Raw genomic sequence first — 15,389 nt, 5'->3', positions numbered from 1 at the left:
AATCTAGAAATGTTAAATGAGAACGTTGCAAGAACATTCATGTGTCAGCAATTGAAGGGCTTTCTGTATAGTTGTCTAATGTTGGTGAGGCATGTTAACCTGTTTTAATGATATTCCTGAAGCATATCCCTGCTGAAGTGTTATAATCGGCAATACAAAGTGGCAATAATGACATTAAAGAGTAACTTTCATGAAAAAACATTGTTTTAATCAAAAACCAGATGTTTATGGCTTAGTTATAGTGAAACACGTCAATTCTGGTTTTCATTTTGACAGTTCATTGCAAAAATTATTTATTTTGGTACAGTATTTTAATAGTAAATCTAGCTCTTTTTGCCCCTAGCGGTTCAACTCTACCATTGAAATTGTGATGTAAAGGCATCTTGAGAAGGTGCCTCTATGTCAACTCAAGGGAGGGGTTCGGTATGAAATACACTCCCTTCTAGATGTGCTGGGTGGTACCACCTCAAGGCTTACTATAAAAGCAGCTGACAGCGTGCCTTATTTGTCAATGGTCTTGGTAAGTGGATGTGCCAATATATTTAGGATGATGCTTCCTTGACTAGATTACTGACGTTACACAAAATTCAAAAGCAATTTTCCCTCTAATTTTCTTTTCGTCACTGAGCAAATTTCAGGTCTGCTGAGCGGAAACTTGTGCAACTTCGCTTTAAGTTAGCTTTAACAGTGGTCAAGTAGGCTACTGTGGCTATTTGATCATAATGTAGGCCTACCAGAGTGGCCTACCATCAAAAACAATGGAGAAAATGCATCCCATAACATTTGAACATGGAAAGTACACCCCTTAAAACTATTTCAGCCACACCCATTGCAGACAGGTGTTTAAAATCGAGCACACAGCCATGCAATCTCCATAGACAAACATTTGCAGTAGAATGGCCTTACGGAAGAGCTCAGTGACTTTCAACGTGGCACCGTCATAGGATTCCACCTTTCCAACAAGTCACTTCGTCAAATTTCTGCCCTGCTAGAGCTGCCCCGGTCAACTGTAAGTGCTGTTATTGTGAAGTGGAAACATCTAGGAGCAACAACGGCTCAGCCGAGAAGTGGTAGGCCACACAAGCTCACAGAATGGGACCGCCGAGTGCTGAAGTGCGTAGCACGTAAAATCGTCTGTCTTCGGTTGCAACACTCACTACCGAGTTCCAAACTGCCTCTGGAAGCAACGTCAGCGCAAGAACTGTTCATTGGGAGCTTCATGACATGGGTTTCTATGGCTGAGCAGCCACACACAAGCCTAAGATCACCATGCGCAATGCCAAGCGCCGGCTGGAGTGGTGTAAAGCTTGCTGCCATTGGACTCTGGAGCAGTGTAAACGCGTTCTATGGAGTGATGAATCACGCTTCACCATCTGGCAGTCCGATGCACGAATCTGGGTTTGGCGGATGCCAGGAGAACTCTACCTGCCCCAATGCATAGTGCCAACTATTAAGTTTGGTGGAGGAGGAATAATGGTCTGGGGCTGTTTTTCATGGTTCGGGCTAGGTCCCTTAGTTCCAGTGAAGAGAAATCTTAACACTACAGCATACTATGACATTCTAGACGATTCTGTGCTTCCAACTTTGTGGCAACAGTTTGGGGAAGGCCCTTTCCTGTTTCAGCGTTACAATGCCCCCGTGCACAAAGCGAGGTCCATACAGAAATGGTTTGTCAAGATCGGTGTAGAAGAGCTTGACTGGTCTCCACAGAGCCCTGAACTCAACCGCATCGAACACCTTTGGGATGAATTGGAACGCTGACTGCGAGCCAGGCCTAATTGCCCAACATCAGTGCCCGACCTCACTAATGCTCTTGTGGCTGAATGGAAGCAAGTCCCTGCAGCAATGTTCCAACATCTAGTGGAAAGCCTTCCCAGAAGAGTGGAGGCTGTTATAGCATGAAAGGAGGACCAACTCCATATTAATACCCATGATTTAGGAATGAGATGTTCGACAAGCAGATGTCCACATACTTTTGGTCATGTAGTGAAAATGTGCATTTCTATATTTGTAGAAAGAAATATGAAGTTAAAAAGTTCTACCCGATGACATCATCAAAAGTTAAAACATTTTGAAAACAGTGATTTGAGATTCACAGTGATGTGGGAAGCAAAGAAATACCCTCCCTCTGACTAGAAATCGTTTAATCCTACCCTGTGATGTCACAGAGAAGCATTTTTTAGGACCTTATTATCTATTTAACCACAGATCATAGAAACACACTGTTTTTACATTTACATTTACATTTACGTCATTTAGCAGACGCTCTTATCCAGAGCGACTTACAAATAGGTGCATTCACCCTATAGCCAGTGGGATAACCACTTTACAAGATCTTTTTTTTATTTATTTTTTTATAGGTGGGGGGTAGAAGGATTACTTTATCCTATCCCAGGTATTCCTTAAAGAGGTGGGGTTTCAAATGTCTCCGGAAGGTGGTGAGTGACTCCGCTGTCCTGGCGTCGTGAGGGAGCTTGTTCCACCATTGGGGTGCCAGAGCAGCGAACAGTTTTGACTGGGCTGAGCGGGAACTATGCTTCCGCAGAGGAAGGGGAACAGCAGGCCAGAGGTGGATGAACGCAATGCCCTCGTTTGGATGTAGGGACTGATCAGAGCCTGAAGGTACAGAGGTGCCGATCCCCTCACAGCTCCATAGGCAAGCACCATGGTCTTGTAACAGATGCGAGCTTCAACTGGAAGCCAGTGGAGTGTGCGGAGGAGCGGGGTGACGTGAGAGAACTTGGGAAGGTTGAACACCAGACGGGCTGCGGCATTCTGGATGAGTTGTAGGGGTTCAATGGCACAGGCAGGGAGCCCAGCCAACAGCGAGTTGTAGTAATCCAGACAGGAGATGACATGTGCCTGGATTAGGACCTGTGCCGCTTCCTGTGTAAGGCAGGGTCGTACTCTCCGAATGTTGTAGAGCATGAACCTGCAGGATCGGGTCACTGCCTTGATGTTAGCGGAGAACGACAGGGTGTTGTCCAGGGTCACGCCAAGGCTCTTCGCACTCTGGGAGGAGGACACAATGGAGTTGTCAACCGTGATGGCGAGATCATGGAACGGGCAGTCCTTCCCCGGGAGGAAGAGCAGCTCCGTCTTGCCAAGGTTCAGCTTGAGGTGGTGATCCGTCATCCATACTGATATGTCTGCCAGACATGCAGAGATGCGATTCGCCACCTGGTTATCAGAAGGGGTTTTCACACCTGTAGACACTGGTTTGGTGCTAGAGATAATGAATATGAATATATTGAAAAGTGGTGGAATTGCCCTTTAAGTCCATGTTCAGTCTGCTTACAGTATCTCAAGTCTGAATGGGGCCAATGAAGAACACCACATATTCCTTGTTATTCCCCTTTATAGCCACACGGTGGTGCTGAGTGTCAAGAGTTTACCAAGAGGAAACTGCTATGGGCTTTCTCAGGGTTGACCATTCACCTCAGTGACAAACCATACTAAGATACTGTTGGTTTTGCCCCTATAGTTTAGAGTAGATTACACCAGTATTGACACAGCTGAGGGCTAGAGCCTATTGTTTCACTGAAGGAAAACGTTGACTATAATCAAGGACATGGTGACCAGTCTGTAACGTTCATAATAGCAAACAGGACTGAAAGAGAAAGAGAAACCAGGGGGAGTCTCTAGTCTAAGAGTCTCTATCATGGCCAAGGACTGATGTATCCTGGTCAGTTGACTCAAAGCTAAGAAGCTCTCCATTTCCTGGTTGCATTGTACTGTGAGTCAACGGTTTAGAAGCCATTTCAAAGCTCCAGAAATACCCGATTCACATACATACTGTAAAAAAATTATTTTGTGTGTGTTAATATGGGATGATAGAGAGGTTTTGCATTTGTATGTGTATATTTGTATTCTTACCCTCTCCTTTGATATCATTGGAAATGCCAATCACAGCAGTCTCAGGAACTGCTGGGTGTTCATCCCAAAAGACAGAAGACAACCATGCAGGAAATGTACTAGCAACAGTACAGTGACTCTTTAACATAATCATGATACTGATTTGATTAGTGAGTCAACTGAACATAAGTAAAGATACCTTATTAGAAAATGACTCAAGTAAAAGTGAAATTCACCCAGTAAAATACTGCTTGAGTAAAAGTCTTAAAGTATTTGGTTTTAAATATACTATCAAAAGTACATTTAATTGCTCAAATATACTTAAGTATCAAAAGTAAAAGCAAATGCTGTCAATCATTTCAAATTCCTTATATTAAGCAAACTAGATAGCACGATTTTCTTGTATTTTTTAAATATATGGATTGCCAGGGGCACACTTCAACACTCAGACATAATTTACAATCTAAGCATTTGTGTTTAGTGAGTCCGCCAGATCAGAGGCAGTAGGGATGACCACGTGTTCTCTTGACAAGTGCGTGAATTGGACCATTTTCCTGTCCTGCTAAGCATTCGAAATGTAATGAGTACTTTTTGGTGTCAGGGAAAATGTATGGGAGTACAAATTACATATTTTCTTTAGGTATGTAGTGGAGTAAAAGTAAAAGTTGTCAAAAATGTAAATAGTAAAGTACAGATACCTCAAAAAACTACTTAGTACTTCAACTTATTAGTACTTAGTTACTTTATACTGCTGCATTCATGTAACAAATAGGCTAGGTGTGTTAGTTCTTACTAGGGGATCCTCGATTTCAGCAGTAGCCAATCGGTGGCCACTAATGTTGATAACATCATCCATACGCCCTGTTATCTGATAGTAGCCTTCTTTAGACCGATATGCTCCATCCCCAATGAAGTAATGACCTGGAATAGAATCAATTCCAAAGCTCACCCTTAGGTAATAAACAGTGACCCAAGGTCTCTCAATAACCGTTATCTCAACACTGTCAACACTGTTTGACATGTTAGACAAATATACCGGTATTCGTTTTAACCCTGTTATCTTTGCCACTCATCAATATGTAGGTTACTATGTACAATTATTTGTCTTTATTTATATAGGTATGTCAATTAAGAACAAATTCTTATTTACAATGACGACCTGTCAAACACATCAATAAACAACACATCAATAAACAACAATTACACTACACATATCTACACTACCAGTCAAAAGTTTGGACACACCTACTCATTCAAGGTTTTTTTTCTTTATTTTTACAATTTTTTACATTGTAGAATAATAGTGAAGACATCAAAACTGTGAAATAACATATGGAATCATGTAGTAACCAAAGAAGTGTTCAACAAATCAAAATATATTTTATATTTGAGATTCTTCAAATAGCCACCCTTTGCCTTGATGACAGCTTTTCACACTCTTGGCATTCTCTCAACCAGCTTCACCTGGAATGCTTTTCCAACAGTCTTTAAGGAGTTCCCACATATGCTGAGCACTTGTTGGCTACTTTTCCTTCACTCTGCCGTCTGACTCATCCCAAACCATCTCAATTGGGTTGAGGTCGGGGGATTGTGGAGTCCAGGTCATCTGATGCGGCACTCCATCACTCTCCTTCTTGGTAAAAGAGCCCTTACACAGCCTGGAGGTGTGTTGGGTCATTGTCCTGTTGAAAATCAAATGATAGTCCCACTAAGCCCAAACCAGATGGGATGGCATATCGCTGCAGAATGCTGTTGTAGCCATGCTGGTTAAGTATGCCTTGAATTCTAAATAAATCACTGACAGTGTCACCAGCAAAGCACCCCCACACCATCACACCTCCTCCTCCATGCTTTACGGTGGGACCTACACATGCGGAGATCATCCATTCACCCACACCGTGGTTGGAACCAAAAATCTCACATTTGGACTCATCAGACCAAAGGACACATTTCCACCAGTCTAATGTCCATTGCTCGTGTTTCTTGGCCCAAGCAGGTCTCTTCTTCTTATTGGTGTCCTTTAGTAGTGGTTTCTTTGCAGCAATTCGACCATGAAAGCCTGATTCACACAGTCGCCTCTGAACAGTTGATGTTGAGATGTGTCTGTTACTTGAAGTCTGTGAAGCATTTATTTGGGCTGCAATTTCTGAGGCTGGTAACTCTAATGAACTTATCCTCTGCAGCAGAGGTAACTCTGGGTCTTCCATTCCTCATAGCGCTTGATGGTTTTTGCGACTGTACTTGAAGAAACGTTCAAAGTTATTGAAATGTTCCGTATTGACTGACCTTCATGTCTTAAAATAATGATGGACTGTCGTTTCTCTTTGAGCTGTTCTTGCCATAATATGCACTTGGTCTTTTACCAAATAGGGCTATCTTCTGTAAACCCCACCTACCTTGTCACAACACAACCGATTGGCTCAAACGCATTTAGAAGGAAAGAAATTCCACAAATTAATTTTTAAGAAGGCACACCTGTTAATTGAAATGCATTCCAGGTGACTACCTTATGAAGCTGGTTGAGAGAATGCCAAGAGTGTGCAAAGCTGTCATCAAGGCAAAGGGTGGCTTTTTGAAGAATCTCAAATATAAACTATATTTTGATTTGTTGAACACTTTTTTGGTTACTACATGATTCCATATGTGTTCTTTCATAGTTTTGATGTCTTCACTATTATTCTACAATGTAAGCATTTTTAAAAAATAAAGAAAAACCCTTGAATGAGTAGGTGTGTCCAAACTTTTGACTGGTAGTGTATATACACATCAATTACACAATACAATACATACCGTCTGTGGGGACAGAGAGAAAGACAGGAGATAAGTGCAATAAGCAGGGTTAAAGGGATGTGCTGCTGACGTATTGGAGAGTAGTTGATATGTACTGTATTTAAACTAAGTCTGGCTGCAGTACAGATTGTCTATGTTTTCCTGATGGGGAAGAGGGCTGAGGGGTGTATTGAAAGGAACCCCCGTGGCTATGGCAAATGAGTAATATGTGATAATCACCTTAATAAATAAGGAATTGCAGTACTGTACAAGAAAATTGCACTTCATTTTCTTATTAAGCCTTTGGAAGAAACCTACTCTCCAGCCACCCTCGAAAGACTTAGCACATATGTTCATGGAGAAAACCCCAGAAAGTGATTTTCGAGGAATTAGGTCATGACCCTCCCCACTCGCCTCCTGCCAGGCCCTCACTGGAGAGCCTCCTCCTGCTGGGGCGTGGGGAGAGTTGGGGAGAAGGGGGTAAGTCTGTTGGGGGTGAGGGGGGGATTATTTTAATTCATTTTCAGTGGAGCATGCAGATGTTCCTTGTCTTAATCGGAAATTAGTGTTAAGCCACCGATAAACAGTATCAGACAGACTTACTGGCTAGATCAGCACAGAAACTACCACAGCAAATCAAGATGTGCCTTAGACGCAGAGCTTTCTCCTCCAGCAGCATGCAACTTAACACCACTAATGTTAGCATTCATTTGATGCAGAAAATAAGCTTGCTTATGTATGATTTTTGAAAGTCATGATTGTCTCCTCCTTCTTACAAACCTAACTTGACCTGATTTTATATGCATTTGTTAAGCACTTCTGCCATGTCATGTACTGTATTATCATGGTAGTGCAATGAAATATTTAAAGACTTAAAACAAATTAAAACGCCTCTTTAAAAGACTGAGGAAATGTTATAATGTGCCATTGAGCTAAAACCATCAAAGATTAAGCATTTACCACATCAGACAACCTTGGCCAAGACAGGCAGCAGCGCTGAGGTTACCTGTCTGCCACCATGTTTCCACTAGAGGGCATCTTCCATCTTCCACCATTTTGTAGAATCATTCCCATGCCTCGTGATTGTTAGGCTCCCCCACTGCTTGAAGAAAGGTCCATTCAATATACACTGCTCAAAAAAATAAAGGGAACACTAAAATAACACATCCTAGATCTGAATGAATGAAATAATCTTATTAAATACTTTTTTCTTTACATAGTTGAATGTGCTGACAACAAAATCACACAAAAATTATCAATGGAAATCAAATTTAGCAACCCATGGAGGTCTGGATTTGGAGTCACCCTCAAAATTAAAGTGGAAAACCACACTACAGGCTGATCCAACATTGATGTAATGTCCTTAAAACAAGTCAAAATGAGGCTCAGTAGTGTGTGTGTGGCCTCCACGTGCCTGTATGACCTCCCTACAACGACTGGGCATGCTCCTGATGAGGTGGCGGATGGTCTCCTGAGTGATCTCCTCCCAGACCTGGACTAAAGCATCCGCCAACTCCTGGACAGTCTGTGGTGCAACGTGGTGTTGGTGGATGGAGCGAGACATGATGTCCCAGATGTGCTCAATTGGATTCAGGTCTGGGGAACGGGCGGGCCAGTCCATAGCATCAATGCCTTCCTCTTGCAGGAACTGCTGACACACTCCAGCCACATGAGGTCTAGCATTGTCTTGCATTAGGAGGAACCCAGGGCCAACCGCACCAGCATATGGTCTCACAAGGGGTCTGAGGATCTCATCTCGGTACCTAATGGCAGTCAGGCTACCTCTAGCGAGCACATGGAGGAAGAAATGCCACCCCACACCATGACTGACCCACCGCCAAAGTTACATGCTGGAGGATGTTGCAGGCAGCAGAACGTTCTCCACGGCGTCTCCAGACTCTGTCACGTCTGTCACATGTGCTCAGTGTGAACCTGCTTTCATCTGTGAAGAGCACAGGGCGCCAGTGGCGAATTTGCCAATCTTGGTGTTGTCTGGCAAATGCCAAACGTCCTGCACGGTGTTGGGCTGTAAGCACAACCCCCACCTGTGGACGTCGGGCCCTCATACCACCCTCATGGAGTCTGTTTCTGACCGTTTGAGCAGACACATGCACATTTGTGGCCTGCTGGAGGTCATTTTGCAGGGCTCTGGCAGTGCTCCTCCTGCTCCTCCTTGCACAAAGGTGGAGGTAGCAGTCCTGCTGCTGGGTTGTTGCCCTCCCTACGGCCTCCTCCACGTCTCCTGATGTACTGGCCTGTCTCCTGGTAGCGCCTCCATGCTCTGGACACTACGCTGACAGACACAGCAAACCTTCTTGCCACAGCTCGCATTGATATGCCATCCTGGATGAGCTGCACTACCTGAGCCACTTGTGTGGGTTGTAGACTCCGTCTCATGCTACCACTAGAGTGAAAGCACCGCCAGCATTCAAAAGTGACCAAAACATCAGCCAGGAAGCATAGGAACTGAGAAGTGGTCTGTGGTCACCACCTGCAAAACCAGTCCTTTATTGGGGGTGTCTTGCTAATTGCCTATAATTTCCACCTGTTGTCTATTCCATTTGCACAACAGCATGTGACATTTATTGTCAATCAGTGTTGCTTCCTAAGTGGACAGTTTGATTTCACAGAAGTGTGATTGACTTGGAGTTACATTGTGTTGTTTAAGTGTTCCCTTTATTTTTTTGAGCAGTGTAGTTACACCCAGCTCTGGGTACACTCAGTGCTAGTTCAAGAAATTGTGAAATGTACTCTAGGCATATAAATGCTTTATTATCTAGGCTGCCTTTTTACTGATGGGGTTTTCAGCTATGAGATACTAATAATAAAGATATTAAATGCTTTGAACTATTTTGATTAATTCTCATTTTGGTCTATAAATGTGATGCTGATAGCTATAGCCAAGAACTGAGAGACAAATCGTTTATTAATGTTATTGTAACACTGACAGGAATCACTGTAATCAAGTCAAGTTTCATAATACGCAAAGCCATTAACTTTGAATTTGGATCGGCAACTATGCAACTAAATTATGTACAGAACAGTTCATCATTAATTTAATCTATCTGGTAGAATCAACTGTTCCAGTTGATAGTATAATAAGTTGTGCTGGGTAGTTTGACAACATTGGTTAAAGTGGTTGCTTGGAAACTGCTCAACTGTGCGCTCAGCGGCAGATTATGATGCAAGGGGCCTCTCTCACCAGAGCCGAGGGTCTTGAGGGAGGACCTGTCATACTTTTTCACCCAGCTCTCCTAATACTTTACTTCAGCTGCAGCCTGATGGCAGTGGGAGCACCGTAGAACTGGTTAATGCCAAGTCGCTGCACCGTCTCCCAGTATCGCTCTGAGGGGACAGAGACAGATAGTCATCATGGAAAAGCAATACACTATATACACATAGTTATTGTCACGGATTCTGCCGAGACTGCTCCTCCTCCTGGTTCGGGCAGGCTTCGGCGTTCGCCGTCCCCGGAGTACTAGCTGCCACCGCTCTATGTTTCGTTATGTGATTGCTTTTGTCTGTCTGTTACACCTGTGTCCATTTGTGTGTTGATTACTTGTCTTATAAGTTCCTTGTTTTGCACTAGTCTGATTGTGTGTTGTTAATGACTGCCATTCTGTCGGAGCTACGTGTTTGCACTCTGTTTTGTTTTGTGTTTAGTGTTTACGCGTGTTGCGTAATTTCGATCGCCTCTTGGTTTTAGTCGAGGTCGTGTTTTCTCGTTTACTTGGGACTATTAAAGTCTGTTGGACGTAACCTCTGTGTCCTGCGCCTGACTCCTCCACCACATCCACATCGGTTCGTAGTGACAGAACAACACACCTAAACTATGGAGTCAGCAGGAACAGCGGCGGTACCCGAATCCCTGGAAGACCGGATCAGCTACCAGGACACCATGATCCGGCAACTTGGGGCCGCCATGGACGAGGTGTCCAACACTCAACGCCGGTTGGTGACTCGAGAGGTGCCCACGCACTCTTACAACATCCCATCACCAACGGCCAGTCCTCCTCTCTCAGCACCGGAACCCAGTGGCATTCGGCTCTCGCTCCCGAGGGCATATGACGGTTCTGCAGCCGGGTGTCAGGGATTCCTCCTGCAGGTGGAACTCTACCTGGCCACCATACACCCGGTGCCCTCGGGATACGAGAGCGTCTCCGCCCTCATCTCCTGTCTATCCGGCAAGGCGTTGGAGTGGGCCAACGCCGAATGGAGGGGAATAGACACCGCTACCATCACCTACGCGGAGTTCTCCCGCCGCTTCAGGGCCGTCTTCGATCATCCACCTGAGGGGAAAGCGGCGGGAGAGCGTCTGTTCCACCTCCGACAGGGGAAGAGGAGCGCACAGGAGTTCGCACTGGAGTTCCGGACACTAGCGGCGGATGCGGGGTGGAATGAGAGGGCCCTCATCGACCACTACCGATGTAGCCTACGAGAGGACGTTCGTCGTGAGCTGGCCTGCAGGGACACCAACCTGTTGTTCGACCAGTTGGTGGTCATTTCCATCCGTCTAGACACCCTGCTGGCTACCCGCGGACGTCCCGAGTGGGGGTCGTCCATTCCACCCTCCAGCACCTCCGAGCCGATTCCCATGGAGCTCGGGGGTGCTGGTGCTAATGAGAGGAGGAGAGGGAACCCGAGGGGGGCCATCCCCTGCACCACCTGTGGTCGTGGAGGACACACCACGGCCAGGTGCTGGGGAGGGTCTCCTGGGAGAGGGGACAACAGGTCACGCACTGGGGAGTCATTTCAGGTGAGTAGGCGCCCCACTTACCCAGAGCTTTCTGTTGGTCACATGAGTATTCCTGTGAAATTTCCACAGGTGGCACCTCATTCCCAGCATAAGGCGCTAGTAGATTCAGGCGCAGCTGGGAACTTTATTGATCGGGCATTTTGTTGTAGGTTAGGAATTCCCCTTCGGCCGGTAGAAGCTCTATTTCCTGTCCACGCCTTAGACAGCCGGCCGTTGGGGTCGGGCCTGATCAGGGAGGTCACAGCACCACTGACGATGACGACGCAGGGGGGTCATGAGGAGATCATTCAGTTTTATCTGATTGACTCTCCTGCGTACCCCCGTGGTGTTGGGGCTTCCTGGTTAAGCACCCATGATCCTACCATTGCGTGGCAACAGAGGGCTCTTATGGAGTGGTCTGCCCAGTGTGTAGGGAGATGTCTAGGTGTTTCCGTAGGGGCGACCTCGGTAGAGAGTCCGAACCAAGTGCCCGCACTGCGCATTCCCCCTGAGTATGAGGACTTAGCACTTGTGTTCAGCAAATCGAGGGCAACACGGCTACCTCCTCATAGACAGGGGGACTGTGCGATAAATCTCCAAACAGGAGCGGCTCTTCCACGGAGTCGTGTGTATCCCCTGTCTCAAGAGGAGACCTTGGCACAGGGATACATACGGTCCTCCACTTCCCCGGTTTCCTCGAGTTTCTTCTTTGTGAAGAAGAAGGACGGGGGATTGCGCCCGTGTATTGATTACCGTAGTCTCAATCAGATCACAGTTAAGTACAGTTACCCACTTCCACTGATTGCGACTATGACGGAATCGTTACGCGGAGCGGGTTCTTCACAAAGCTGGATCTCAGGAGCGCGTACAATCTGGTGCGCATTAGGGAGGGGGGATGAATGGAAAACAGCATTTAGCACCACCTCGGGTCATTACGAGTATCTCGTCATGCCATACGGGTTAAGGAATGCTCCTTCAGTCTTCCAATCCTTTGTTGACGAGATTTTCCGGGACATGCATGGGCAGGGTGTAGTAGTGTACATCGACGACATCCTAGTGTACTCTTCTACACGAGCCGAGCATGTAGCCCTGGTGCGCGAGTGTTGAGAAGACTGTTGGAGCATGACTTGTATGTCAAGGCAGAGAAATGCCTGTTCTTCCAGGAGTCCGTCTCCTTTTTGGGTTATCGGTTGTCCGCGTCTGGTGTGGAGATAGAGGTAGACCGTGTATCGGCCGTGCGTAATTGGCAAACTCCAACCACTGTAAAAGAGGTGCAGCAGTTCTTGGGTTTTGCTAATTACTACCGGAGGTTTATTCGGGGTTTTTGGACAAGTTGCAGCTCCCATTACGTCCCTGCTAAAGGGGGGTCCGGTTCGTTTGCAGTGGTCGGCTGAGGCGGACAGGGCATTTGTCAAACTGAAGAACCTGTTCACCTCGGCCCGGTGCTGGCGCATCCGGATCCCTCTTTACCATTCCAAGTAGAGGTAGACGCGTCCGAGACCGGTATTGGGGCAGTCCTGTCACAACGGTCCGGCACGCCACCTAAACTCCGCCCCTGTGCGTTCTACTCCAAGAAGCTCAGCTCGGCGGAGCGCAACTATGACGTTGGGGACAGGGAGCTGTTAGCCGTAGTCCAGGCCCTAAAGGTGTGGAGGCATTGGCTTGAGGGGGCTCAACACCCTTTCCTCATTCTGACTGATCACCGTAACCTGGAGTACATCCGGGCAGCTAGGAGATTGAACCCTCGTCAGGCTAGGTGGAACATGTTCCTAACCCGGTTTGTTTTTAAGATCACATACATCCCAGGGTCCCAGAATGGTAAGGCAGACGCCCTGTCCAGGCGGTATGACACAGAGGAGAGGTCCAACGAGCCTATTTCCATACTGCCGGAATCTTGTTTGGTGGCTCCGGTGGTATGGGAGGTCGATGCGGAAATCGAGCGGGCACTGCGTACCGACCCTACTCCCCCCGAGTGTCCTGTGGGGTGGACGTACGTTCCGCTCGAGGTTCGTGATCGTCTTATTTATTGGGCTCATACATCACCCTCCTCTGGACATCCAGGTATTGGCCGGACCGTGCACTGTCTTAGCATGAAATACTGGTGGCCAACGTTAGCGAAGGATGTGAGGGTTTATGTCTCCTCCTGCTCGGTGTGTGCCCAGTGTAAGGCGCCTAGACATTTGCCCAGGGGTAAGTTACATCCCCTGCCCGTTCCACAACGACCATGGTCCCACCTATCGGTGGATTTTGTAACCGACCTACCCCCCTCCCAGGGGAATACCACCATTTTGGTCATTGTGGATCGGTTTTCCAAGGCCTGTCGTCTCCTTCCAATGCCGGGTCTCCCTACTGCCCTACAAGCCGCTGAGGCCCTATTTACCCATGTGTTCCGGCACTATGGGGTCCCCGAGGATATTGTGTCTGACCGAGGTCCCCAGTTCACCTCCAGAGTTTGGGGGGCGTTCATGGAACGATTGGGGGTCTCGGTAAGCCTTACCTCGGGGTACCACCCAGAGAGCAATGGGCAGGTGGAACGTGTCAACCAGGATGTGGGTAGGTTTTTGAGGTCCTATTGCCGGGACCGGCCGGAGGAGTGGTCTAGGTTCATCCCCTGGGCAGAGATGGCCCAGAACTCTCTCCGCCACTCCTCCACCAATTTAACACCTTTCCAGTGTGTTTTAGGTTATCAGCCGGTCCTGGCACCATGGCACGAGAGCCAGATCGAGGCCCCTGCGGTGGACGAGTGGATTCGGCGCTCGGAGGAGACGTGGGATGCTGCCCATGTCCATCTGCAGCGTGCCATCCGTCAACAAAAGGCGAGCGCCGATCGCCACCGCAGTGAGGGACCGGTGTACGCACCGGGAGATCGAGTCTGGCTCTCGACTCGAAACCTGCCCCTCCGCCTGCCCTGCCGGAAGCTGGGTCGGCGGTTTGTGGGGCCCTTCAAAGTCCTGAGAAGATTGAACGAGATGTGTTACAGGTTACAACTGCCTATAGAGTACAAAAATATTAACCCCTCGTTCCATGTGTCTCTTCTCAGGCCGGTGGTAGCTGAACCACTCCAAGAAGATGAGATAGGAGAGACCCCTCCGCCCCCTTTGGACATCGAGGGGGCCCCGGCGTACAGGGTCCGGACCATCTTGGACTCGAGGCTGCCGGATGAGTGGTCTCCAGTATCTCGTGGAGTGGGAGGGGTACGGTCCGGAGGAACGGTGCTGGGTGCCCAGGAGGGACATCCTCGATCCATCCCTCCTGACTGAGTTCCACCGTGGGCATCCCACGCGCCCGGGTCCGCGTCCTCCTGGCCGTCCCCGAGGCCGGGGTCGGCGCACGGCTGGAGCCGCGCGTCAAGGGGGGGGGTACTGTCACGGATTCTGCCGAGACTGCTCCTCCTCCTGGTTCGGGCAGGCTTCGGCGTTCGCCGTCCCCGGAGTACTAGCTGCCACCGCTCTATGTTTCGTTATGTGATTGCTTTTGTCTGTCTGTTACACCTGTGTCCATTTGTGTGTTGATTACTTGTCTTATAAGTTCCTTGTTTTGCACTAGTCTGATTGTGTGTTGTTAATGACTGCCATTCTGTCGGAGCTACGTGTTTGCACTCTGTTTTGTTTTGTGTTTATTGTTTACGCGTGTTGCGTAATTTCCCTCGCCTCTTGGTTTTAGTCGAGGTCGTGTTTTCTCGTTTACTTGGGACTATTAAAGTCTGTTGGACGTAACCTCTGTGTCCTGCGCCTGACTTCTCCACCACATCCACATCGGTTCGTAGTGACAGTTATTACTCATCAGAAATACAGTATATCCTTCCTGTTTCCATAACCCACTTAATAGGGGCACAAAAAGAAGAACAGGACATTTCCAATTATGCCAAAGCTACAGAGTGCAATGGCCGATGTCCTACCACTACATAGCTTACAGCAAACCTTAACAATTAACTGATAACACTCTGAAGTACTTCTTCAGTTGAGAACCCAAGGTAGTAAACCAAGACTAAACTTGTCATCAATTCAGTTAATGAGTCACTCAACACTGG

This window comes from Coregonus clupeaformis, chromosome 1 (assembly GCF_020615455.1).
Source record: "Coregonus clupeaformis isolate EN_2021a chromosome 1, ASM2061545v1, whole genome shotgun sequence".
NCBI classification, from domain to species: domain Eukaryota; kingdom Metazoa; phylum Chordata; class Actinopteri; order Salmoniformes; family Salmonidae; genus Coregonus; species Coregonus clupeaformis.
The sequence above is the reverse complement of the archived record's forward strand: the minus strand, read 5'-3'. Positions refer to the sequence as shown.